The sequence below is a fragment of the Topomyia yanbarensis genome, chromosome 1 (genome assembly GCF_030247195.1).
Source record: "Topomyia yanbarensis strain Yona2022 chromosome 1, ASM3024719v1, whole genome shotgun sequence".
Taxonomy (NCBI): domain Eukaryota; kingdom Metazoa; phylum Arthropoda; class Insecta; order Diptera; family Culicidae; genus Topomyia; species Topomyia yanbarensis.
In genome coordinates, this window is record NC_080670.1 from 34572454 (window position 1) to 34598856 (window position 26403).

At 39.4% G+C, this 26403-nt stretch overlaps 1 protein-coding gene and 2 long non-coding RNA genes across 3 annotated transcripts in view; 1 reads left to right on the plus strand and 2 right to left on the minus strand.

The window, feature by feature from the left end:
* LOC131677354 (5-hydroxytryptamine receptor 1-like) overlaps positions 1 to 26403 on the plus strand; it is a 162464-nt gene that overhangs the window by 18154 nt on the left and 117907 nt on the right. The gene's annotated exons all lie outside the window — the stretch shown is intronic.
* Positions 17156 to 17616, minus strand: LOC131677358 (uncharacterized). Its single transcript, XR_009303332.1, has 2 exons — positions 17430 to 17616; positions 17156 to 17373 (listed from the first exon to the last, which is right to left on the minus strand). It is a non-coding gene; the product is annotated as an uncharacterized LOC131677358 (long non-coding RNA).
* LOC131677357 (uncharacterized) lies at positions 17756 to 19048 on the minus strand. The gene is made up of 3 exons (XR_009303331.1): positions 18249 to 19048; positions 18036 to 18179; positions 17756 to 17975 (listed from the first exon to the last, which is right to left on the minus strand). It is a non-coding gene; the product is annotated as an uncharacterized LOC131677357 (long non-coding RNA).

A 26403-nucleotide genomic window follows, 5' to 3' on the forward strand; every position in this document is an offset into this window, starting at 1 on the left:
AAAGCAATTTAAGGCTAGAACTGAAACTAAGCAGCCATTTCACGTATGCTGAATTCGCAACCACATGCATGCAATATGCCACGTCTGATGTGCGGATTACGGAATGCGGTTCGGTGTCAGAGATCAGTTTTTTTTTCCGGTACATACTATAGCAAAATGTTCCGCTATGGTTTCGGTACCGGGAATTCAAATATTTGATACGCTTTCGAACTGGGGGATTAAACGGGCTTTGTGCAATCGATTGGGAACATTTGATTATTATTCACCTTTCAACGTTTTTTTTGCTTACACAGGAATTGAGCTCAACGTTATTTATTATTTGCAGGTCTCTTTCGGAAAAAGTACGAGCAGGTCGTTTGAGCGCGAAAATATTTAACATAACGTTGCATTATGTAGCGTAGAATTAAGACCTTTGGACTAACTATCAAATTACGGTAGTTTCCCAAAATTACACACAACTTCATGATGAAGATTGCTAGATAGCAGCAAAGTATGAACGGAGCACTCGGCAAGCAAAAATCAATAATCCAAAAATGGAAACAACTTCGTTTGTCGGACAAACGTATGATGCTAGCCCATCATTAAAACAGACAGCTTGATTCGACTACGAACGATGAGTCGCTCCTGCATCGGAAATATCAACGACGGTCGGTTCAATCTCAGTGTCACGTGGGACTGTTCTATTATTTTTCCTTTCACCCGTTGGCACTGAATAATGTTACATCTGTTCCAGCCTTGCAGTGAAGCTATGACAAAGTACTGAACCCGTCAACGGCAGGTTCCCTATTCTGACCTCTCTGATTCCGCAGGGCTAGTATTGCATGCAAACATTGCGTGTGAACAGTAAATAAAACTCAATGCGATCTGTTTTCTGCTTCTGCTGCTGGAAGCCACCGGTACCGGTACCGCTCGCGAGAATGGAAACAACGGAACGAGCCAGCAGCAGAAAGCTTCGGCGAAGGCAATTTGTTGGGTTGCCTGGGTTGCATTCCGCACTGCAATCCGTCAGCCGTGATTACAGATGCCACCACGAATACGGGATGGTGTCGTTGAGCTCGTCCGCTGGAAGTCCATAACTATCTAGGCGGAGGGGCGGTCGATGAAAGGTTATGTGCTTCAGTTCCGCTGGGAATTCAGGGGACTGGAAGAACATGCATTTGTGCTGAACGTAAAACATGAATGTGAGACAGTGTGTCCGGTATTTAAAAAGTTTTTAACCTAGCAGTAGAGCATTTTTTTTTCTAAAGGGAGTTCCCTTATTAGTAATTGTGTCGACTGGTCATTCTGATAAAAAAAATGTTCGAAATAACAAAAGTATAGCAACCCCGTAAGTCCAGTTGGAAAAGGGTCCGGAATGCTGGCTAGTTCTAATTAGCATTCCTACTAACTCTTTGTTCCGTGTTGAGCTCCGGCTCATTTTCTGGCTGAACTTTACCGGGGAACCATTGTCAAAATGAAGGACCCCTTGCACAAGATTTCTCACAGTACGGTTGTGCCGTTGTACCGATAAAGTTTATCGGTTTAAATTCCGGTTATTATTACTGCACCAGGATCGCCCATCAATCATCAATCTAGTACGAAAGACAATGTCGACATCAAATTTCAACCCGGTTAGATTGTTTCCTGCTGCCGGTCATTCGTTCTGTGACAGGATATACAATGCAATGCTTTCATACTTCCTTGTGGTGTTCGACACTGCCAGTCAGTTCAGTTAGGCAATTTAGTGGCCAATACAATGGAAGTTCCTACCGTTGGCATCGTTATCATCATTCATTGTCTAGATGCTCTAGCAACGCATGGCGTTCGAATGAAGATAGGTGAAAATTTCCTCCGCAAACTATGCATCTCAAAGGTAGGGGGACGATCAAATTATAAATTGAATCGATAGAGTAGCGCTACTCTTGCCAATTTCATACCAAAATCATTCATTTTGCTCTTATCAATCGCTTCTGTACTAATTGGAATTTGATCAAATTTTTTACTAGGGTTTTGCCAGGATATACTCTGTTGAAGGGGCTCGATTGTTGAAACATTGATTTGCATAAAAAATATCATTGATTTGATGACCAGTAATGAAAGTATTTTTACCCTACCAATTGGAAGTCATAGGTTAGAGTAGTGCCTACCATCTTTGTTCCTCGCACTGACTCAAAAAGAAGGGGTGAAAATTTGGGCTTTGTTGAATATTAGATACCGCTTGTACAGTTGTTGCTAGTAGTTATCAGTTGACGAAGATTAGCCAAACTTCACATAAACATCGACAAGTTTGTACCTGTGTACAAAATCTCGTGCACGCGTTCAACCTCAAACATGTTTTGCCTCGATGCACAGGTTTGCCTCGAACATCGAACACAAGCGAACGATGTACAAACTCTAGTTCAAACATCCGTGTACGTGCACCGGGTGCGTACACGAGAACGATTCGCACAAGGCAAATAGAGTCAGCGCAAGTGATGATGAGAGTGAGAAAGAGAAAACTGTGCCTGTGTGTACACAAGGTGTACGCACACCGCGTACGTACATGTGGTTCGGTTGTGCACGTGTTTTAGTACGAAATGGCGTGTTTGAGTTCGTACACAAAATGTGGGTTTAATATGAGCACAGAACCAAAGCGAACATTGTGTACGATGTTCATTTGGGAAGACTGAGATTAGCTAATTTAATTTAATTTAATTTTAATTAATTTATATATTTCGTTAAACAGATGTGGGCTACAAAATATTTTCTAACAATGCTGGTTAAAAATTGTTTTAAGATAATTTTAATTTATTTCTGAACATAGTAAGGTTCATTTTATTCATAATTTTGGTTATATTGGCGCAACATTCGATTGGCCGAATCGTTTTTTGCATAATTTGTTCTATAAGGAGTTTCTAAAAATAATTCAGGCGTTCTTGAATGACGGTTCGGTGCATAAAATTTTATATGAGAAAGTAATAATGCAAATTGTACGCGTTTGGAAATAATGTCGTATTGAGCTGCGTGCCTCACATGATGGAAAAGGTAATGCGGTCCAATGGAGTTTATGAAGTGCATATTAGATAAATTGTTTTTGGACTGATTCAAGGCATTCTTCATGCAGGATGGTGTATGAACTCCTTAATACGCCACAATATTTCAGAATTGGTTTGACGTATGTATTTTATAGAGATTAAATTGTGTAAGGGTTCTTCAAGCGGTGGGGTCTCAATTTTGCGTCCTTTTGGTGTTTACACTGGTTTTATTTTTCAGATTAACTTATGAATAAATTAGAGCGTACATGGAAATGGCCCATTTTTACTGAATTTTTTTTACGACTTATTCTCACTTAGTTTATAAAGCAGATCAAGATTTCACTGCGGGCCATAAATATGAAGAACCAGCAATACACATTTTTTCCGAAATTTTAAACAGAAGTCCAATACACTTTTTTTTGTAATTCATTCGAAGGCAGACGTTTGAAGGTGACGGGAGAAGCATTTTTCGAGAGACTGTGAAATCAATTGAGACTAGGTGCGGAGGTTCCGGAGACTTACGTGCGGATAGGCTTACTGAGCAGAATATTTTTTTGGGTCTTTGGGGTTGTATGATACAACATTGCGTAGACTTTATATGAATATCTATATCTTCACCAATCGTTATATTTATTTCCGATGGTTGGAAATCCGATTTCCCAACCATTAGATCGAAGTTCGCCCATGGTTGACTGTCGCCAAACAAATCTTGAACTGTAGATGAGTGAAATCAGTTGACGCTAGGTGTTTGAAGGCGATAGAGAGAGCTATTCAGGAGATTGTACATCAAGGCCAGTATAATTAGGAAACAATATTTAGGAGTTGTCATCTGGTTGGTTACGGTGCTTATCATTTGAATTATCAATTCAAGTGCCGACATGGTTATGTCTCAAACTTTAAAATTTATTTGACAATTAAAGCAGTTAAAAGGCAAGTATAACCTCCAAATTTATTGATTACTGATGGTATAAACATAGCACACGATTTTTTTCAAGTATATGGTAGAGATTTTAAAATTAATAATATTTAAATTAAAATAAAATAAAAATTATTTTATTTCGTTTACCCAATCGATTTTGCTGTTGTTCACCTTTACATATGCGATCTTGGCAATATTTTGCCGTGAGATTTAGACAGGCGAGCTTGAAGATGTGACATTTTACCTGTATCATTTCACAATCGGATTTTAAAACACACGACCGACGCCAGCTCGTGATTGGTAACTGCTAATTTTATGCATCGAGCCGAAAATCTTGAACAGAAAGAATTGGGATTGTAGTCGGTTTCAATTAGTTAACCATTTTTTTTATTCAGTTCGTTTATTTGATAGGCACAAATGCGTTAGCTTGGCGGTGCCAAAATCTTTTGTTTATACATTTTAACTACTTAAAACTAGGAGGTTACAATGTTCAGATATTTTTTTATATTGAGAAGAAGAATTCTACAGCTATGTTGAGAGTAGAAATATAATTCGATATACGAGAGAGGGGGCAAAAGATTTTTGTTATGAAAAATTTAAAAACAATGAATGCAGTTTGAGGGGGAGTAATAGTTTTTTACGAAATATTTTACAGTTATCTTAAAACTAAAAATATAGTTTGGTATACAAAAGGGGGTACAATTTTTTATGAGAAATTTAAAATCTTATTTAAAACTACGGATACAATTATATTTACAAGACGGAGGACAATAGTTTTAATGCAGAATAAAAACTACAGCTATCTTAAAACTAGGAATACAGAATACAAATTGATTTTTTAACGGAGACTTATGCTTGATCAAGATATTCAGAGAGGGACTAAATTGGGATATTTATCGTTTTTATAAATATGTAAATAAGGGACATATATGGGACATCGTGATTCGCCAGCACATCCCGAACTGGAACATTGGGTGGTCTAGTTCGGGCCCGAAGGGAATCCTTTAACTGAGACCTGGTGTCTAAATATCTGGTGCACGCCCAGACAACGTGCTCGATCTCGCGATACCCCTCATCACAAGCGAACAGACTACTCTCCGCAAACCCAATACGCCGCAAATGCGCATCCAACGTGTTAGACATGAGCCAGGACATTACACGAATGGAATCCTGACCCACATCCACCCCACAGAACCAAGGCTTCGTTGATACCTTCGGGATAACAGAACGTAGCCATCGTCCAAGTTCCCCATTGCTCCACAAGGTTTTCCAACTGTTGAATGTCCTCTGACGACAGATACTGAAAAATTCGTTGAAGCAAATTGGTCTTTCGTAGATGTCACCTTCTAATGCGCCTGCCTTTGTTAAAGAGTCGGACTTTTGATTGCCCGGTATGTTGCAATGAGAGGGGACCCAAACAAAGATAATCTGGTAAGCTTTTTCAGACAACGTACACAGACTTCCGTATCTTCCCCAGAAAATACGAGAATTGTCTTTTGGGTTTCATCGTACGAAGAGCTTCGATAAAGCTGCAGCTGTCCGAAATGATGAAATAGTAATCTGTGGGCAAAGTGCCGATTATCCCAAGCGTATACTGAAAAGCAGCTAACTCTGCGACGTAAACTGGAGCAGGATCATTGAGCTTGTATGAAGAGGTGATATTATCATTGAAGATACCGAAGCTAGTGGATCCATCGAGATTTGATCCGTATATGATCCGGGATTTCACGAATCTCTTCCTTCATGGATGTGCCCAAGAACACAGTAGAATCAGAAGTATCTAAAAAACGGACACAGTTGGGATTGTACGAAGAAGGACTGATGCTCTGTGCCATGTAGTCGAAATACAAGGACGTAAATCGGGTTTGAGAATTAAGCTCGACGAGCCTCTTGAAGTTTTTAACCTCCAACGGGTTCAAAATGTCGCATCGGATGAGCAATCGATATGAGAGTTCCCAAAATCAATTTTTTAACGGGAGAACGCCCGCCAGCACTTCGGGACTCATCGTATGGATCGAGTGCAATGCGCAAGCAACGATACTGAAACATCCGTAATCCATCACCGACAATATCGTTATTTGGTACAACCCAATCAGGTGTCCTGGGTTGGCACCCCACCATGTTCCAATTATTGTCGGGGGAAAATTGATCCTTTGTTGGCATTTCTGTTTCAGATACCTAATGTGAAAACCCCACGTACCATTGGAGTCGAACCAGACCTCGAGAATTAGTTAACCTTGTTTGATTGCCGGAGACTACATTTCAACATCGGGCGAGAAAGTGATTATTAGGATTCAGCCGGCTCCGGGAACTAATTCTAATAATTAGTAGGTACAGCTCAGTGCTGCTAACGAGGGCCAATTGGAACAAAAATCTCCCACTCAGAGAACATTTTTTTTAGAAATCTAATTAGCCCTTATCAGCGCTATCAAACCTGAAGCAAGAATTAAATTTGATAATCTTTTCCAACACCAACTATTATTGTTATATCCGATGGTTCGAAATTAACATACATATATGGAAAAAAACCGATTTTAAATCATCTGACTGAAGCTCGTTCCTGATTGGTTCCTGCTAATTACATGCACCGAGCCGCAAATCTTGAACAGTTTTTGTTCGAAGCTCCTCCTCTTTGACGATGGAAGTAAACTGATTTCATTCGATGTCTGCCCTATTTGGTTTCTAATGCAAACTAAACCAAGTACAAAACCTGGCACCGTATGCGAGTGCGGCATCATTCGTGTGTTACATTCGTGATGGCTGCATCACACATACGCTCGCTGTGTCTGGTTGCGGTGGATGAGAACCGTTGAAGGGAAAACCAAAATCTCGCTCGTTTCGTGCCGGTCTTCAGACGAATCCAACATCTGCTGAGAAAGGGCTACTACGCCGAAGTATCCGTCTAGTTTGCGGTCGTAATGGAATATCAAACCGCCGAAATATTGGAGCTAGCAGGAAACGCAGCCCGTGGAAACAATAAGACCAGGATTATCCCCCGTCAGCTGTTTAGAACAAAAATGTTAAATATGATTTCAACCATTCCAGAAGTCTTGGATTCATGCCGATTCTCTGCAGTTGGAATCAAAGTAGTGGTATGTCATTGCGGTCCAATGCTTTACTGAAGCCGGTGTATATGGCCTCTAAGATGTTGCACTGTTCATTGCATTCCAAGAAAAAGTTATCAATTCTAGTAAATTAGATAAATTTGAGCGGCCGTTAAAAAAGCCATGATGCTTGTTAATTATTTTGTGCTTTACTTTCTGGAAAATTCTTGCATTCGCCATTTTTTGAATAGTTTCAGTGTGCAAGAGATAATGGCACACCCACAGTAATTCCGTATGCCAGATATAAAGCCATATTTGAAACATTGACACTAAATTGGAGGATTTCCATATTTCTGGAAATGTTCCATTTTTTAGAGAAATGTTTAAGAGATAAAGTAATGGTGGGTAAGTTCTTTCGCCAACATTTTCAAATATAAGGGTGGTATTCCCTCAAGTTCTGGTCCTTTTGATGTGTTTAGATTACTTAGTGCAATGAAAATGTCGTGCTCTGATAGTCGATGGATACTAATTTCGTTTGAGAAATCAAGTATAAAAGGAAAGAAGTCGTGGTCACAGTCGGTTTCGGAATAATCGGTAATGATTTTGATGACTGCGTGTTGATTTTATTTGCAATGGAAACCTTTCTCTTAGATCTCTTAGATATTGAAGGCGATACTATTGCGATGTGTAAGGAACGGAACTATCAACAAGAGATCTCAAGAGCGTCTTAGTATCACGGAATCATGAGAATCGATCACAGATCCGTGGAAGAGGCGTTTGTGCCGTTTGAAAAAGAGACTACGATAATCGAACGGTTTTCAAGTAAAGTTGCTGAAAAATTACGGAGAAATTGCTAAAAAATTACTGAGAGGATAATATTTCGAAACCCGACTAGACTGGTAACCAGTTACACACTAAATCCAACAAGTCATATGTATTGTGTAAACGCCTAAACAACTGGCTGGTCCCGAGTTATCTCGGAAAAAAGGACAGAAGCTGATTTGCTTATGCGCAACCGGAATCGAAATTGCCGATAGTCATTGCTTACCTCGAGGCGTTAGATTTCCAAGCCAAAGCTGTCCAACAAAATGCAAAGGCGAAATGAATCGCAATTTTCTCGACAAGTTGCGCCTAGTGAAAAGGCTTTGCAAAGACACAAAAAAAATAAAAACGCTGCTTGGAAAAAAACGGCCTGTGAAATCCAAATAAGAGCGTGTAAGAACTAGGCCAAGATCATACTTTATGTCAGATCTTTCTTCGTCATTCCAACTTTATTCGAAAGGTCTCTGATAGAACTATTGCAACCTAATTTTGGAGAAATAGTGAAAATGTTCTTGTGACTGGTTACATATGCGATTACTTCTGATCCTTTTACAAGAGTTGCGACTCGAACCCAGCTCGGCTATGTACCGGACGAGTGTCTTACCAACTGCGCAAAGCCGCTCCGTTTCGATTTTCTTTTGCAATGTTGGAAACTTGTCGCGACCGGTGAAATGGAATAAATGGAAGATGAAATAATAATGGCAGTGTGAAAAATTAATGACTTTGTTGAAATTGGATGGCTTTTGTAGTTGATGGGTGAGAAAGCCGTGTATAGTGGGTTCGGATATTCATTTCCGTTTTCGGTGGGAATATGCCGACTCGGGTGAAGACTTGAGGACGTACTTTCTGTTTAATTAATCACTGCTGATGGCGTCTTGATAATGGCGGTTTTGCTTTAAGACTTTAGTAGCAGCACGCAATCTATCCATTTTCATTTGTGATGGAGATGTAAGATTTGAATCAGTTGAAGTTGCTGAATCGGCGATGTTCTGTTTCCGGCAATATTTTTTTTTCTGAACAATCAAAAAAGTAGAATGCCAATTAGACCATTAATGCTTTTTGTAATATAGAGAAGTGAGCAACACTCACAAATGTGTTTACTTATTTTACGTTCTAAAATAGTACAGATCGTACAACAGCACCCACAGTAGGAACTGAGCTTCACTTACCTTGAAACTGTGGGACATGTTGTCCAACTGCAAGTTCCAATAGCACCGGTCAGTCGATACACTGTTGGAAGCCCATTGGATTTCTTAGGTGCTCATCGATTTTTTTAGAATGATGTTTCAATTTTTCGTGAAACACCTTTTAAATGCAAATAGTCATCGCTAATTCTCACTTTCACATACTCTGCTTTCAACAATGCCAATTACTACCATTGTTTTTATTTTTCAGAACCTCCAAACCAACACTTTTCACAAGCTCTGAACAAACACTTAAGCTGCAAGCAATGAAATTACCTAATAAACTTGAACAAAACAAAATCATCACAATTATAATATTAACACAACGACCTATCTGGATCGCAAATCGATGCGGACTTGAATCAGGATTGCCACATTTACCTATTTTACCTGCATTTAATTATAATTTCTGAGCACAATTTTTCCCCACTGATGTAATTTTTACGTTGATTTTCAGATTTTATAAAATTTACACTATTTAATTACTTATTTGCGAGGTAAAGATTCTTTAAACTTATTCAACACTTCCCAGTAAAGTTCAGCCGGAAATGAACTGGAATTCTGGCTTGTTCTAGTTCGTACACGGGCTCCAGTGACACAACCGATTCTAACTAGAATCGGTTGTGTCACTGGAGCCGGAATGCGAACTGGAACCAGCCAGAATTCCGATTCATTTCCGGCTGAACTTAACTGGGTTATTCCAATATAGCGTCACTATTGATGATGCCAAACACGATCAAACAAAAATAAAAACGAACAGCAGCCCCCGATCTAAAAAATAACCAATATTCCAATATAATAATCACAAATTGTGTCTATGCACATTCCATTTTTTATACGCTTCTAGCACTCACTAATCGAACTTTTTTTACTGATGCCATAAATTTTCGATTTTTTTTCTGCAAACATAGTTTCACTTTAACTTATCGCGCACTCGAACCGACAGACGACACAATTCCGAACCATATTTCAAAGTATTATAATATTATCAAAACGGTACAGCACTCTTTTGGATTGCAATTAAACTATTCTTTCGTACATAATAACGACGCGTGGTACCACGCGAGCAGGGCAGTAACCGGATCTAAAGCTTGTCCAATGTCCAGCAGTGACTAGAATCGCGATCACGCAACGAAACGACGCCAATCATGATTGGACATGCACGCAAACGCAGAGTACCTGCGCTGCGCTGAAACTTGCGTTGTACTCGCTTGAGTGTGTCTGTGTGCGTGGTGAGTGCGTGTGATGAAATCTCTCATCTCGTCGCCCAGCGAGCAAATTTTCTGGCAGAGACAGCTCTGCTAGATTTCTGTAAGTCTTGGTTTGGCCCTGTCGGATTTCTGCGCGTCTCCTGTCGGGTTAATTGAGCTAGGGCTAACTCGGGTTCGCTTGCGTTTTCTGGCAAATTTTGACAGGAACCGAGCTAAACCCTGGCATAACTCGGACATAAATTGTGCAAAGATCCTGGCAATTCCTACCTGGTAGAATTTAGTACGAATCGACCAAAACATCTGACAAAGATGTGGCAGGAAGCGTGCAGAGATCTTCGCCGTACATTTCTGGCTGGATTCTGGATAAAAGTGAGCAGCATCGGTTGGTTTAACCCAGCTCCCTGGCAACCCTATACCATCATATGGAGTTTAACAGCGACCGGCATATATGGGTCGTTATAGCTATAAAGCCCCAAACAAAGAATTATGTTCGGCACTATGCTCGATATTCAAGCATTCCACATGATGTTTTGCATCTTGTGGGATGATTTAATATCATATCGTTCAGAAAATCGACATTTTGCAACTAAATACAGCTTCTAATCATTCGGTTCAAAATCAATGTTTTGCCCAAGGATGCAAAATGCCTACCTTTTCTGCGGCTGTAATTTTTCTCCCTACATTCTCATTTCTCTTTTGACGCTACTGTCGTTCGCTACTGCAGGACGCCGAGCGCTGTACGGCAGTCTGTAAGCAAAGCAGTAACATGACAAAGAAATACTGCCCCCAGTACAGCCACCAGACGCGAGCGGTACAGCTTCTCTTTCCTTATTTTACACTTTTTAATATTTTTAATCTATTCAATATTTTCAATAACGAACGACGGTAATAAATGCGGTTCGTTTACGCCACGACCGGCATCATCGCTTTCGTGTGCGGGTCTTTCCCTTTGACTACGCAGAGAAAAGTGTACAAAGCGAGAGAACAAACTTTACTACGTCACACTCTCACCGAGCAGTCGGAGTACAGCAGCAAAACAAAAATGTATTCTACTTCTCTACGGGAAAATGTACTCGGTTTGACTACCGTTCTGGTAAGAGCTGTAGTGATGTGTCGCTGTAGCGGGCTGTACGGCTTGTGCAAATGTAAATATACCGAAAAAAATGTAGTTTACCAGTACCTTTGGCATCCCTGGTTTTGCCTTTCATGGCAGTGATGCTGGCTCCCGGTCAAACCATTCGGAATTTGATTCGGAATCCTGAATGGAGTCATTATGGATTCCAAATCAAATGCAACAACCGATTCTGAGTCGGAATCGGTTGTTGCATTTCATTTGGAATCCATAATGACTCCATTCAGAAATCCGAACCGGTTCCGGAATGAGTTTAACTGGGCTGTACAGAGACGTCGTCCTTGACAGGAGGCTGGTTTAACCGCCTCTGTCAGAAACGGTTGTTGCATTTGAACGAATTCGTTGCCATAATTCTCGCACAAATCGCACAAAATGCTCGCAGAAACTCTGCCAGCATCAATTTCGCTTTGCTCAACTTTTGCTAACTTTCTGCTTGCCACGCTGACCGGGCGCCATCGCACCGCAGTGCAGGGATGCCAGGTACTTTTGTGTGACATCTGCAGAGGAACTAGGAAAAGTCTGAAAATATGTTCAAATGTCGGCAATATATGTAGATAGAGAAAATTGTATTTTAATCAAATTTGTTCGATATTTTTGTTCCAATATAGGGTATTAGAGTTACATTTTGTACAGAAAGGGTTTTTGGATTAAACTAATCATCAATCAAGTAGAATATTCTACAAAAATAATAACTGTTAAAGACAAAAATAAAAATTATTTGGTGCTTGTTTGAGCGGCTCAATAACTTCTGTTGTTACTTACCTGGAGCAAACATATTAATTCATTTCGAATATTGTATCTATTCTGCGAATGGATTCGTTTGCAATACATATTACAAGTGAATCGAGTGCTTGTGCCATCAATAAGGCCAACCTGCTGTTTTTGGTTTTAGAATCGAATCGCCCTAGGTTCGCTCTAATGTTTACAACATCCATTCAAAAGTGACAGTTCGGAGCGAGCCTAGAGAAACTCTGATCTAAAAGCGACATCAGCATCCGTTTTCATTATTATAACTTTTCACGTACTCTTTTGCTGAAAGAATAATGGGCATAGTGGTTGTAAGTGGCAATTTGCGTGTTTTTGTCTTATTCAGGTTGTATATGGAAAAACATTACTGAAGCCAGTAATGTACCCAATCGGGTTTTCAAAATTTTAGGAGGATAAACGCATGGATTTTTCTGGATTAAATAGTTTTTTTGAGGGAAGATTGGGGTTCTTTTACAAATTCCTAATATTTTATAAATTTTGTTTTTGGATCCCTTGTTTTGAGGGAAACCTACAAAGGTGTTTGATTTTTAAATTTTAGTTTTGCGCTTGATTTCAACAACGTAAACAATAAAAACGACAACTCGCACAAATTTACCGCACACTGAGAATAAGTTCCAAAACAAGTTCGAAAGATGTACAAGTATAAGCTGTCCATAAAATTATAATATTACTCTATAATTGTCTATAAATCTACAAAAATATTTAATTATCTAATAATTTATAAGTTATTGGAAGTGTCACACCCCTTGGTTTGCATTTTTTATTAATTTATGAACATTATGGACATCCGGGCACTTCGAATGGACAAACACTGTTTAGAAAATGGCGTCATGTCGTGGTGTAAATTTTCATTTGTTGGAAAAGGATTCATTTGGTTTTTATAATTTGTTAATTCGAAAATGTATATACTTTTAGCTCATACTCAATTTTTGTAAAAACAAATTAACTGAAACAATGTTAATCGTATTAAAAAAAAATTTGATTGGGATTCATTCAAAAGACTTTTTCAAACAAATTTTTTATCCGCTAATCTGCCAATCTGCGGCTTTTGCCCTTCCATCCTTCTAATGGCGAAATCATTCCAACGCATTCAGAGCATCAGAAATAATTAGTTGGCTCTCTTCACCCCGCAGCTGCTGAAGTCATGTTCTGTTTTGAATATCATTATTCATAGCCAACCCATCGGTAGCTTATTTACAGAATCAACCAACTTGGGACCGAGACTGTTCTGGAACGGAGATCTTCGTACCGCATCCCACACGGATCGGATTTTGCGGTAAATGGAAAACCAAGCGACAATAATAACAGCCACTAATGGATCATTAATTGGTTGGCCCGTCAGGGACAGAATACCACTGGTTGTCGGAATGGTATCAGTGGCTTTCATCAGCAACTAAGAGATTCAATCGTCCAAATCTCTACCGTTCCTGGCGTTGTTGATCCAACAGCAAGCCACTCGGAGATGAACAATCCGTGCACGCTTCCAAATGGCCATTCATGGATTATGAGCCATCAACCATTTCCATGAATTGGGTGGAGATAAGCACGATAATCAGTGTTCATCCCAATAAAGCCTTTATTTAATCCGTCGGTATAAAATTGAATTACCTTTACAGTGCAGTTACTGTGTATCTGTTTCGAGAATAATTTTGGATTAATAACTATCATTTAGATTCAGGGAGGGGCATAGTGCTAATTAAGCCGCTCGGGAATATTTTCGAAATGGTAAATGACTTCATTTTATCGCTCTCGCTCATGTAAACATTTCGGCAATACTTTTATTGAAACCGGAATGTCAATAGTTGACAGTTAGATATTTGAAATCGGTTAGTAGTTATTCCAGTAAGTTTCTTTGGACTCAGCTGTTATAATGCTGATACCTGGGAAAGTTTTCAGTAGAACCTAAGTACATTGAAAGCCACGACATCACTATAAATATTTTCTCCAATTTTCCAGTACATATCGAAATAGAACGGTTTTTTCTAGCATAACTCTCTAGTGTACATGATGGCGAGTATCATACTTACCTTTGAATAGATCTATAAAAGCTTCACAACTCCAACTTTCGTGATGGACAACGCTGATCTTGGCTACAAACACTTTATATAACAGACTTATGGAGAGAAAAACACTAAAAGTAGCAGCCATGAATGTAAACTGGCATCACGGAAGCTCCCATAACGCGGTAAAAAAAATTCGGACGAACATATGGTCAGGCGATTTAAACAGTTTGACGTTTGACTCAACTCGCCTGTGCTAATTGCCACTAGGAACAAACGCAATTAGCGAATACGATTTAAAGGCAATTTCAACACTTAGACAAATTGTCTGGCGGCTGAAATGTACTTGGTTGTTTTTGCGTTTTTTCAAACATGGCGGTTCATGTTTGGATTAAGCTTAAAATTATTTTTTAAACAATTGGCGTGTTCTCGCTTGTATTTTGTTTGTCAAGTGCACTTCATTTATCCAACGAATGTGGGAAATTGTGGAATCGTGTGTAAGTATAGTGGAACAAGATTTCTGACCTAAAATCTTAATGAAAGTCGGATTGTGGTAAGTTTTGATATGCAATACCAATTTCACCATTATTTCTTCCTATAGTTTGGTGCTGATTACCTAGTGTACTGATAAGTTTATGTGAGTAGATAATGAATCCAAAAATAAGTATTATTTGTAATTTTTAGATAAGGCAATTAAGGGCGATTAAATGACGCGTTCCCTAGGCGATTTGGGGGGCGATTTAAGGGCGGGTAGAGCGGCAAAAAAATGACGGCGGCAAATCGCCCAAATGTTGCATTTGAAAAAGCCCCCTAAGTGCCAGCTATTTGCTGGCAAATTGAACGGCAATTAGCGAATCCGAGTTGGCAAATAGCCCCCCTTTAGCCAGCAACTTGCCCTTTTTGACTGGGAAGCTTTACATGGGCTTCCGCTTGATTTTCCCCCCTCATGCTCGTTTGGGTGCACTTTTTGACAGTCCGTTTGGCTGCAATTTTTGAAACTTCGCTAGTCTGTGTATAAAGTGTCTGTACTGTATAAAGTGTCTGTACTGTATGTCGTTTTCGATTGAGAACCTAGAAGCTAACCCAGGTTAGTTGCTTCAAACAAACGTTTTTAATGGAATTGAGTTGGGTTCTGGCCAAACAGCGGTGGTGTTAGCGAACCCGAAATATATTTTAGGTTAGAACCCTACCCGGTTTTCAGTTCAGTGGCGCATAACCTACACGCTTACCAGCCGTTACCTAATTTTGGGTAGAATCCTACCCAAAATGGACTAAAGTGCATCTCCTCACTTTTGGGGAACAAGCTTTGAACTTAAATTTTGAGTAGTGTGAGCACTACCCAAAGTTTGGTTTACAGATAACCCAAGCGTTGGGTACAGAGCGGGTAACCCAAAGTTTAAGTAACGATGAAATAATCCAAAATTTGAGTAACGAGCGGATAACCCAACATTTGAGTACTGAGCGGATAACCCAAAATTTGAGTACTGAGCGGATAACCCAAAGTTTGAGTACTGAGCGCATAACCCAAAATTTATAACGAGCGGATAACCCAAAATTTCTGTAACGTTCGGATAACCCAAAATTTAGGCTTCCAATATATATTATATGGATGCTTGGCATTCGCACTAAGAACAACCATCGATATGGGTATCATTTGAAAAGTAGCCATTCGTAGAAGCTGTAAATTGATGATTGGCGCCATTTTGAAATCCAAGATGGCGCCTTCCGGTTACCACAAAACACTTGAAACTACCATAAATATGGGTGTCATTTGAAAGGTATTGATTAGTTGAAAGCGAAAATTGATGATTGGTGCCATTTTGAAATCCAAAATGGCGGCTTCCGGTTACCACAAAACACTGAAAACCACCATCAATATGGCTATCATTTAAACGGTAATAATTAGTAGAAGGCGAAAATTGATGATTGGCGCCATTTTGAAATCCAAGATGGTGGTTTCCGGTTACCACAAAACACTAAAAACCACCATCAATATGGGGGTCATTTGAAAGGTAGTAATTAGTAGAAGATAAAAATCGATGATTGGTGCAATTTTGAAATCCAAGATGGCGGCTTCCGGTTACCACAAAACACTGAAAACCACCATCACTATGATGGTCATTTGAAAGGTAGTAATTGTTAGAAGACGAAAATTGATGATTGACGCCATTTTGAAATCCAAGATGGCGGCTTCCTGTTACCATAAAACACTGAAAATCACCATCAATATGGGTGTCGTTTGAAAGGTAGTAATTAGTAGAAGGCAAAAATTGATGATTGGCGCCATTTTGAAATCCAAGATGGCGGCTTCCCGTTACCACAAAACACTTGAAACCACCATCAATAGTGTGATTTGAAAGGTAGTAATTAGTAGAAGATAAAAATCGATTATTGGTACCATTTTGAAATCCAAGATGGCGGCTTCCGGTTACCACAAAACACTGAAAACCACCATCAATATGAGGGTCATTTGAAAGGGAGTAATTGTTAGACGGCGAAAATTGATGATTGGCGCCATTTTGAAATCTAAGATGGCGGCTTCCTGTTACCATAAAACACTGAAAACCATCATCAATATGGGTGTCGTTTGAAAGTTAGTAATTGTTAGAAGGCGAAAATTGATGATTGGCGCCATTTTGAAATCCAAGATGGTGGCTTCCTGTTACAATAAAACACTGAAAATCACCATCAATATGGGTGTCATTTGAAAGGTAGTAATTAGTAGAAGATAAAAATCGATGATTGGTGCCATTTTGAAATCCAAGATGGTGCCTTCCGGTTACCACAAAACACTGAAAACCACCATCAATATGAAGGTCATTTGAAAGGTAGTAATTAGTAGAAAGTGAAAATTGATGATTGGCGTCATTTTGAAATCCAAGATGGCGGCTGGTAACAAAATACTTCAATATGGGTGGTTACCCTTCAGGTTTAAGAACAATTATTCACTAGTGGTCTATCCCCCATACGCTTGCTCATATGTCAGTGGCGCCATAATTGCAAATGTGGCCACAGTCCCAACTACAAATATATTTGAAATGAATTAATCATCAACAAAAAACAAAAAAAAATGAATGCACAATTTAAATACTTGTCTCTTAGACAGCCAGAATTCTATATTATATTCCAGCCGGTATGACTAAAGTCAAATGGAATTGTAGTGGCTCGGAGCTCGGGTAAGCTACAGTCTTGTTCAAATGTTCCGTATTGCTCGATGTATCTGAAGTCAATAACCGAGATGACGTTGTTTCACCGGTGTTGACTATTGGAAGCCTCAGTTTGACATGACTGAATAGTTTCCTGCAAAAAATGTTATTATATATACGTTATACCACGACCGATCATCTTAACCATACCTGAAGTCACCACGCAGATGCGAGGTCATCTAAACGCAACCAAGGCCCATAGTAATAGGTGGAATATCGAAACAAGCCACGCGGCTCGCTACCGACGAGTTGATGATCCACGAGGCAGCACGTCGAAGCTACGTGAACGGAATCGAACGACAGCAAGGAGTGCAGAGGCAGCAGAAATAATTTATAAAAAGTGGTAGAAATTAAGTTAGTCTTATGGCGCTTTTGTTTTTTCGACTACACTGGTGTAGTGCTGAGTCAAAAACGAAAACGCCATTAGTTTATCTTCCAGTGTATCCATAAGTTATAGTGAATAAATGTCGTTTCCACGCCCACGATAACAACTTATATTACATGCAAAACTGTTCTTATTTACTTACCAAATATTTTGAGGAGAAAAATTTCTTCAACTATTTAGCTAAAAGCAACAAACTGCAGAGCGAAAATACACATCTCTGATCTCTTAGAAAAAACGGGTGGTGGAGCAAATGCAGCAGCTGGTCGCTGTTTTCCGTTCGTTGGCAACAAAAAGTGCAACTCGATCATCATCTACAAAACGAAACGTGTCAGATTTTTAATGTTTAGTTTGTGTAATTTTGCAACATTTACCCTTTAGATAGATTTAATAGGTGTTTGAAACAAGACGACCTAAAGTGCACGGAATAAATTCTTCGATGCCGCACGCCATAGTCTTTAGATTCGAAGTCACAGAACCGAATCAATTTTTCAACCCTGGGGTTATTGATGACAATGCTTTAAATATACGATTCGATTAATAGAATTGAATTACAGGACTAGATTAAAAATAATAAATATCCTTACATATCCAACTGCTCCGGACAACGATGCGAGGATACCAAAATTTGTTTATATTTCTTTAACCGTATTCAGGCCTGCGTTGACGATTTTCGTTTTCTCAGTTTTCTCAAAACACTCAAAAGAAATATCAAACTGGGACGTCATCAAGCGGTAAGTGCGGTCAAATCTGAAGGGACATGAGCCACTAATTATAAAAGTGTAAAATGTGCCACTATTTGCTACAAATTATTCATACGATTTACGTTTTGCCTTTCTCAATAGAAAACTGCTCTGAAAACCGTCTTTTAAACGGAGACCCGGAGGCCCGAGTGACATATACCATTCGATACAATCCGTCAATTCTGTGTGTGTATGTGACCGCAATCTCACTCACTTTTCTCAGAGATGGGTGAACCGATTTTCATAAACTTAGTCTCAAATGAAAGGTACAACATTCCTATAGGCTGCTATTGAATTTATAATGGATCCGACTTCCGGTTCCGGAATTGCAGAGTGAAGAGTACGATTAGCCAGACAATGTCGATTTTCAAAATTCTGTAATGAATGTATAAAGGTGAAAACTTTTTCAAAATGGTGCCACATCTACTTAGATTTGTAGTACTAGGTCACTAACAGCCATTAAAAGTCTCTTTGGTCACATTGGCCACCATCGTCGGTTCCGGAAGCCCCGGCGGAAGTATCCAAATTCAGAATTACAGTCTCATTTGTTTCCCGGAGATTCGACCAAACTTGGTCTCAAATGAAAGGTGTTTTATCCCCGTAAATGGCTATTAAATTTCATCTCGATCCGATTTCCGATTCCAGAGTTATGGGTTGTGGGGTGCGGTCACTAAGCAAAATCAGTTTCAAATCGAATATTCTAGGGGAATTGACCATTAGAAAGTAGAAATTGAGCAGCTTCTAGCGCTGCGAGGGAAGCTCTTATCTTTATGAAAAATGATTTCGTGTTTCTTAACCTCACTGTTTTCAAGGAAAAATAGTTTTGAAACCCTGCATGCACTAGAAAAACTTTGGACATGAAAGGGTTAAAAGCAATAGATAGATGATTTGAAAAAAGGAAGAGCGTCAGTACGACGATTTCCATTTCACCGTATGCCAGTTTACGAAATGGATGATTCTAGAAACATAGTTATCGAAGTACTTAGAAATATAGGGAAGACCCGATATTATCAGCCACCGCCCGGTCAGCGTGGCAAGCAGAAAGTTAGCAAAAGTTGAACACAGCGAAATTGATGCTGACAGAGTTTCTGCGAGCATTTTGCGCGATTTGTGCGAGAATTCTGGCAACGAATTCGCTCAAATGCAACAACCGTTTCTGACAGAAGCGGTCAAACCAACCGATGCTGCTCACTTTTATCCAGAATCGAGCCAGAAATGTACGACCAAGATCTCTGTACGGTTCCTGCCACATCTTTGTCAGATGTTTTGCTCGATTCGTGCTAAATTCTACCAGGTAGGAATTGCCAGGATCTTTACACAGTTTATATCCGAGTTATGCCAGGGTTTAGCTCGGTTCCTGTCAAAATTTGCCAGAAAACGCGAGCGAAACCGAGTTTGTCCTAGCTGAACTAACCCGACAGGATACGCGCAGAAATCTGACAGGGCTGCCAAACCTGTGCCTGATTCAGTCTACCCCCAATTTTGTCAGTGTATTGACCCCATTCTGTCACCTCTCGCATGAAAATTCGTTTGATTGGCTCTATCAAACAAACCAAGTCAACGTCTTAGATTTCAAAATGGCGCCAATCGTCGATTTTTGGCTTCTACTAATCAATACCTTTCCAATGAAATCCATATTAATGGTGATTTACGGTGTTTTGTGATAACCGAAAGCGGCCATCTTGGTTTTCCAAATGGAACCAATCATCAATTTTCGCCTTCTTCTAATAACTACCTTTCGAATGACACCCATATTGGTGGTGATTTTCAGTGTTTTGTGGCAACCGGAAGCCGCCATCTTGGATTTCGGAATGGCGCCAATCATTAATTTTTGCCTTCTACTAAACACTACATATTAATTGACACCCATATTGATGATGGTTTTCAATGTTTTGTAGTAACCGGAAGCCGCCATCATTGAACTCAAAATGGCGCCAATTATCAATTTTTGCCATCTACTAATTTTTTCCTTTCAAATGACACCCATGCTGATGGTGGTTTTCAGTGTTTTGTGATAATCGGAATCCACCATCTTAGATTTTTAAATGGCTCCAACCATCATTTTTTGCCTTCTACTAAACACTACCTTTCAAATGACACCTATATTAACGGTGGTTTTAAGTGTTTGTTGTAACCAGAAGCCGCCATCTTGAATTTCAAAAAAACGCCTATCATCAATTTACGTCATTCAGAAACTTCCCAACTGCCATTATCCAAAAGGAAATGTTACCCGAAAATTCAAAAAAATCTGAAAGTAAACGCAACACTTTTTGGTTCTAATCACCTACATTTTTGCCTTTCTCATAGAAAGGTTATGCAATCACTCTGAAAAACGTCAACCTAATCCCGGCCCGGAGGGCCGAGTGTCATATCCCATTCGACTCAGTTCGTCGAGATCGGAAAAAGTCTGTATGTGTGTGTGTATGTATGTATGTGTGTGTATGTGTGTGTGTATGTGTGTGTGTATGTGTGTGTGTGTATGTATGTGCGTATGTGTCAAATAATGTCACTCATTTTTCTCAGAGATGGCTGGACCGATTTGCCCAAACTTAGTCTCAAATGAAAGGTGCAACCTTCCCATCGGTTGCTATTGAATTTTGGATCGATCGGAATTCTGGTTCCGGAATTACGGGTTTCAGAGTGCGGCCACACAGAAATTTCTCATATAAACTATAGGAAAAATTAAAAATAGAATTTTTATTTTTGATGCTAAATGTGTTCAAGGTGCATGAAACGTCGAGATTTGATGCAAACTCGAAAAAAAAATTTGACTACGATTCACTTCATTTCGACTCGTTTAGTGTTTCTGGATTTTAACAGGGGCGTAGTTGATGGTTTACGGAGAGGGGTTACACCCCCGCCCCCCCTCTACTGTTCGCGCCCCTCCTTTAAAAATCTCCTTAAATCACCCCTCAGACCACCACCCCATCCAGCCCTCATACCCCTCCCTTTCAACCCCATCATCTTTAAACCACCACTGTATCACAAAGCATACCAATTTAAGCTGGGGAGTCGTTCGTTCATGGGACTTTCGCCCTCTTCACATACCCAGCCCCGCATGACAAAATGAGTTAGCAAGCAGATAACATTGATCTAATGATGATTAGGCTAATGGAGTATGATATTTTTTTGTTTCAAGTGTTTCACCGTCGACACGTAGCTCATCAAGTTCGTGGCTGGCATGCCATTGTGTATAAGTGCAAAGTGTACTAAGAATGTAATGGACATTTCCACAATTATGTTGAACATAAAAAGCCTCCGTGCCATAGTTTAGAGAAATGAGAAAGGCACAATTGCACCGCTAGGTGGATTAAAACAGGTTTTTAGGTGAGAATTTGGTCACTTTTTTCCATCTTACGGTGACCGTCGTCACTCAAAATAATTATTGGAATCGCTCTGCCACGTGACTTCTGTCACCTTGGGTGACTATAGTCACCTAAGTGACTGCGGTGATCGCTTTTTCGCTCTCACCTCACCAAACTAGGTGAGGTGACGCGTCATAACGGTGAGAATACATTATTCTTTTTTTGAATTTTAACCTTTTTGCCTTTCTCATATAGAAAGGTTATGCAATCACTCTGAAAAACGTCAACCTAATCTCGGCCCGGAGGGCCGAGTGTCATATCCCATTCGACTCAGTTCGTCAAGATCGGAAAAAGTCTGTATGTGTGTGTGTATGTGTGTATGTATGTGTGTGTGTATGTGTGTGTGTGTATGTATGTGCGTATGTGTCAAATAATGTCACTCATTTTTCTCAGAGATGGCTGGACCGATTTGCCCAAACTTAGTCTCAAATGAAAGGTGCAACCTTCCCATCGGCTGCTATTGAATTTTGTATCGATCGGAATTCTGGTTCCGGAATTACGGGTTTCAGAGTGCGGCCACACAGAAATTTCTCATAAAAACTATAGGAAAAATTAAAAATAGAATTTTTATTTTTGATGCTAAATGTATTCAAGGTGCATAAAACGTCGAGATTTGATGCAAACACGAAAAAAATTTGACGAAGATTCACTTTTTTGGATTTTGCACATTTTTGCCTTTCTCATATAGAAAGGTTATGCAATCACTCTGAAAAACGTCAACCCAATCCCGGCCCGGAGGGCCGAGTGTCATATCCCATTCGACTCAGTTCGTCGAGATCGGAAAAAGTCTGTATGTGTGTGTGTATGTGTGTATGTATGTGTGTGTATGTGTGTGTGTGTGTGTGTATGTATGTGCGTATGTGTCAAATAATGTCACTCATTTTTCTCAGAGATGGCTGGACCGATTTGCCCAAACTTAGTCTCAAATGAAAGGTGCAACCTTCCCATCGGCTGCTATTGAATTTTGTATCGATCGGAATTCTGGTTCCGGAATTACGGGTTTCAGAGTGCGGCCACACAGAAATTTCTCATAAAAACTATAGGAAAAATTAAAAATAGAATTTTTATTTTTGATGTTAAATGTATTCAAGGTGCATAAAACGTCGAGATTTGATGCAAACACGAAAAAAATTTGACGAAGATTCACTTTTTTGGATTTTGCACATTTTTGCCTTTCTCATATAGAAAGGTTATGCAATCACTCTGAAAAACGTCAACCTAACCCCGGCCAATTTTTTTTTCGACTCGCATAAGTTTTCTGGATTTTAACAGGGGCGTAGTTGATGATTTACGGAGAGGGGTTACACCCCCCCCCCTACTGTTCACTCTCCTCCTTTAAAAATCTCCTTAAATCACCCCTCAGACTACCACCTCATACCCCTCCCTTTCAACCCCATCATCTTTAAACCACCACTATATTACAAAGCATACCAATTTAAGCTGGGGAGTCGTTCGTTCATGGGACTTTCGCCCTCCTCGCATACCCATCACCGCATGACAAAATGAGTTAGCAAGCAGATAACATTGATCTAATGCTGATTAGGCTAATGGAGTATGATATTTTTTTGTTTCAAGTGTTTCACCGTCGACACGTAGCTCATCAAGTTCGTGGCTGGCATGCCATTGTGTATAAGTGCAAAGTGTACTAAGAATGTAATGGACATTTCCACAATTATGTTGAACATAAAAAGCCTCCGTGCCATAGTTTAGAGAAATGAGAAAGGCACAATTGCACCGCTAGGTGGATTAAAACAGGTTTTTCATTAAACCTTTAGTAACATTGGAACCTTTGTTATTTTCAATCATTTGCTATATTCGACCTTTTATCATTCAACATTTCGTCGCATCTTTTAGAATTACCCCGTTTACTAAATTCACACCGCTTGAGGTTTTTACCTGCTTTTGATCAATAGACTCGAATTAGAATTGTTGCAGCCTGGAACATTTGGTATATAATTGCCAAACTGTATCACTTTGTAGCTGCTATTGTTACTCATTACTTTAACCTGCGTGTGTCAGGGGCAACAAATGTCAATCTAATGGGCCCATCATATGTAAGAGCGAGAAAATAATTAATCACCGCTAGCCGCTGCCATTGCACTCTAGTAGTTATATTCTATTTTAATTCTAGCGATATGCATTTCAGACATTTCCAAAAAATATGAATCATCAACGTCCCATCATGAGTTCAATGTGTCTTTCGAGGTCCGATCAGGTTTCGCAATGATGCGGTGGCCGCTATTTAAATGATATGAGCAACTCAACATGAACCCACAATCAAAAAATAAACAACGTTACAGTACTCACCGACTCATGTTTTAGATCCAGCGCTAATTGCTTTATCCTAAGTTTCTAGGCTGAAATAAATTAATCATTAATTTTAATTGAAATTATTGCATTATGCATTATAATTACCATTCTTTTCCAGAGCCACTTCATGCAATTTTATTCACAACAATAAAAATGGCTGTCAAAAACATTACCTACTACTTTGTTTGAAATGGGCTACCCAAAATATAAGTACAAAGCGATGAACTTGAATTTGAGTAGACGTCATTATTCAATTCTTACCCAGCACGAAGTTCACAGCGACCAACTCAAATTATGGGTAATCGCCATGTTCAAATTTCTACCTAATTTTGGGTTGCCCATGTATAAACTTCCCAGTGAGCAAATTTAACCCAAAAAATAAGTAACTTTCATTTTCAGTGTAGGTTGGAAACTGGCTTCAAACAAACGGTTTGACAGCAGTTAGGTCCGAAACTGAGTTAGTTTCTGCCTCACGCAAAAACGACATTAGCTACTTATTCAGCAATCAAGATGGTAAAGGTGGTTACATTGTTGCTATGAATGAGTGCGGTTGTCATTTTTTCGAACAACCAGGAAGCTGTTAAATGAGAAAACAAAGATACATGGTACTTTACCTCGCATTAATTGGTTGGCAAAGTAAAACTTTACTTTGGCGGGCCCGGACGCCATAGCTTCGTTGATATCCTAGGGGTCTTACCATACGCCTATCGTGTAACACAACCTGTCGCTACATTAAACAGGACAGGCAGTGTCGAGCTGTGTACACAGCGCACACACACACATCGTGTACGGTGCGGTTAGATTAATAGTTCGACAATTAAATTAATCCATCGTGTGTCGCTAATGTAAATCAGCACTCCAAAGCATCCGTGATTAATTTGCGTACCGTGTCGGTTCGGCCGAGATAATTAGAGACACTAATTAATCCCGGGAGTGTGCAGCATTTCCTGTGCGATCCCAGCATTAAGGCAGTGTTGGGCAGTCTCACCCTGCTTCGTGACAGAGCCTGATGACATTTTCGAGCTTGCAGATAATTCTTTGGTGATGCTGAAATGGGCCTCTAGTGCCAGTTGATGTGCAGCTCTAATTCGTTAATCTAACAGGTCTGATCTATTTGCATAGGTATAAAGTGTATGAATTTTGGGCGTCACTATTTATACTGAGGGCTGACCTCATTATTTGAAGGAATTTTTTGTATAAATTTATCCCTTAAATGCTTGAAAGTCATTTTACATTGGTACCCATTTTTCGGTATGGATACGATATTTGCCTCTTGTTAAGGTTTTATATCACAGAATTCGGTATGTTGCCAAATGGCAACATGGTATGCATTTAATGGTTAGCTTTTTATGTTTTAACGACATTCAATTAGCAAGAAACTAGAAGATATGAAGTATTTTGAATTATTAAGAGTCATACTACTCAAGGAGGAGCGAGACGGTAAAGGAAGAATGTATAAAAAAGCGTTGAATAGGGTAATTTGAGAGTTAAGTGTTTTTTGACTAATTAATCCTTTGTCTCAGTATGTTTTTTCAAATGCGAATCATCAGACTCTGCGGAATGCCCGAACAAAGGAAAAATGACTTTGCACCTTATGCTGTCGGAACCGATAAAAAGTTAAGTCACGGAAAGCTGCCACACTAAGCATTTTACGTCATTGAAATTCTTGAATGAGTTAGCTTCTGTCCTTCACGTATTGAAATATAACTAATATATAAACGGTAAAGAAATTATTGATATGTCGAATCTTTATTCAAATATTCAACGTTATTTAATGAATTGATTTTTTACGATATATAATTGACGAATTCAAATTATTTTATTAGGCAACTTGTACTGATCATGATGATAACACTGCGAAATGAATCCTGTGGTAACGAAAACAGTATCCCATTAGTCAAATTCGAAGGCGTCAAATTGGCTCCACGCTGGCTCAGGAAATCGCTTACTAGTTGACTTGTCTTGTTGTAGATTTTGCATATCGTTAATAATTAGGTTTGTTCCAGTACTACGAGAAACTGGAAGCACTCCGGAGAAAATCGTTCATGTTCTCTACAGACACTTTATACACAGACTAGCGAAGTGTCAAAAATTGCAGCCAAACGGACTATCAAAAAGTGCAGCCAAACGAGCATGAGGGTTTTGAGAGGGGAACTGCAAGAGGAAGTCTATGCACAGGGATGCCAGGTGATATTTTGAAAAATCTGTGCGCGGTCCGTTTAAAAATCTGTGTGTTACGGAAAGCGTACAAATTTGGCTGAAAACAAGATGTGGAGACCTTTTTTATGGTTTTCACGCGAGCCAAAAATTAAGCGCAAGGTACC